The sequence below is a fragment of the Octopus bimaculoides genome, chromosome 2, assembly GCF_001194135.2.
Source record: "Octopus bimaculoides isolate UCB-OBI-ISO-001 chromosome 2, ASM119413v2, whole genome shotgun sequence".
Lineage (NCBI taxonomy): Eukaryota > Metazoa > Mollusca > Cephalopoda > Octopoda > Octopodidae > Octopus > Octopus bimaculoides.
In genome coordinates, this window is record NC_068982.1 from 62,356,734 (window position 1) to 62,359,069 (window position 2,336).

Sequence of the window (2,336 nt, forward strand, 5' to 3'; positions counted from 1 at the left end):
TATTATTATTATTATTATTATTATATGTTTGACTTTTGCTTTGTATTTGTACAAGTTGGCTCCAAGTCTCACCCAGAGAACTCAAGAGACAACAAGTTAGATGTTCATGTTGATGCTATGCCTAGGGTGTCATATATTTGGTTTTGCACATACCATTGTTCTAGAGAATGTTTAAGAAAACATAAGGAAATTGTGAGTTTGTTTTAAAATATGAGATTACATAGACAGTATTTTACGTAGGATATGGACAGTTCCCATGAGCACCATGATTTGAATTTCTGCCATTTTGGGGTTTCCTGGTATCTGAGCTAGGTAGGAATCAGGCCCCCTATTATTATTATTATTATTATTATTATTATTATTATTATTATTATTATTATTATTATTATTATTATTATTATCGTTATTATTATTATTATTATTATTATTATTATTATTATTATTATTATTATTATTATTATTATTATTATTTTTATAGATAGCCGAATGTTAGTGTGACGAAGGAATAAAATGTCGGTAACATTCCGTTTCATTTCTTTAGCTGAGAACATCACCAATCCATTGTCTTGTATGTATGGCAGTACTTTGAAATAAGAAGATGCGAAATCACTGAGTGATAATGCACAATAGCAAGAATGATTAACTAGAGGTCTTAAAAAAGAAAAGGATAGATCGTCTTTGAGCAAGGAAAATAGAGAAGGAAATGTTTAGTAACGAAGTTATTGAAGTTGTCAACGGTTAACTTGTGTCATATGAGATTTTCAAGATAAGTGAAAAAACTGGCAAGCCACATACTAACAGTGAAACGTTAATTTTGTCTTCAGAGTCTGGTAGGAATTCAACAGTCATGAAGCAGAGTGTACAAGACGTTACCAAGGTCATCTTTTTGAACAACTCATCTTTATCAAGACGTACTGTAAGCGTGGAAAAGCATTCAGTTGGACAATTACGAGTAATGCATTCGTCCAGCAAATTGACGAATCCGTTCTAAGGGATATAATAAAAGTTATCTTATGGTGTATGTTATGTATAAGAAATAATAAAGCTTACAACTGGCAGCAAGATAGAATAAATTTTAAAGAAATTGAAACTTGTTTTGATGAAAATTTTTCTTTCTGAAATTTAACACCCTATACAGCTAACGGTGCTATTTCTATGGTGCAGAGATGTGGCAGGTTCATTGCTTTTTACAAAAGCAATTTTTTTGTTCTGCCTTCCTGGCTCATCGTCCTCATTTAACTGCAAAGCAATTTGTATAATGTCTGCCAAATCCCCTTGTCATAGTAATAATAGCTATCAAACTTATCAAATCAGTTGCATCACGTGATTGTACATCTTTGTGACAAAATCTGCTGAAGTGTTTGAATGCCTACTGTTTGAAGCACACACAGGTACGATATCCATAAAAAAAAACAATTCTTTGTGGCATTTTAGGGCAGTGCTATGTGATTACAAAGTAGTAAGTGGTAGCTGAGGGAATAATTGCTTGTTGTCAGGAGCGATATGTTTTGCTTTCGTATATCTTTCAAAAGCTTGCTTTTTGTCAATAAGTAAAAAAAGCCGTAATCTCATATTTTGTGCAGAGGCTATTACCATTTTCAGTGGAATACTCAATCTATTCAGATTTGGTATAGGACATCGCGAGTTAATCTATTTTCCAATCTTGGCTTCTATTGACATCGAAATGCCAGATTCTAATCTTTCTATATATTGATTATTTGAAGCATTTATACAGTTTGTAGTTTATTCTCTAAACGATAAAAATAAACTTGAAAATTTTTATATTGAACATAAATATATTAATTAAAATATTTAAGTTAATTTTTTAGAATTCGAAATGGTTGTGACTTTAAATAGATTGAATGTTTATAATTATTCGATCTTTAGATAATGAATAAAAGCTGTTCTAATGCTCAAAGTCGCTAGACAATCGTCAGTACAAACTCACTTTTCAATTCTTAACTGATGTGTGTGTGTGTGTGTGTGTGTAATTTATAGTTTTGTATCTGGTTTGTAAGATATTATAGGTGAATTCGTGAGTGGAAACAAATTTTGTTTTGTGTAGAGAGAGTCATTATGCTAATATTATGAACACGCGGACTGGTCCAGTTCCATTCCTTTATTATTAGTCAATTGGTTAAATAGCCAACTAACAAATCTTGGTTAAACAGTAAATAGCACCAGAAAGGATTTGACAAAAACAAAACAAATGACTTACTGTTTAAGGAATTAAACAAATGCGTGTGTTAATAATATTGGCATAATGACTCTCCTAGACACAATGTAATTTTTAGATGTAACATACATACATACATATATATATATATATATATATA

At 30.7% G+C, this 2,336-nt stretch overlaps 1 long non-coding RNA gene across 1 annotated transcript in view; it reads left to right on the forward strand.

Moving 5' to 3' along the window:
- LOC128251062 (uncharacterized) overlaps positions 1-1,090 on the forward strand; it is a 32,230-nt gene extending 31,140 nt beyond the window's left edge. Inside the window, exon 2 of the long non-coding RNA XR_008266951.1 lies at positions 825-1,090. This is a non-coding gene — a long non-coding RNA (uncharacterized LOC128251062). The remainder of the gene's footprint in view (positions 1-824) is intronic.
- Positions 1,091-2,336: the final 1,246 nt, after the last annotated feature.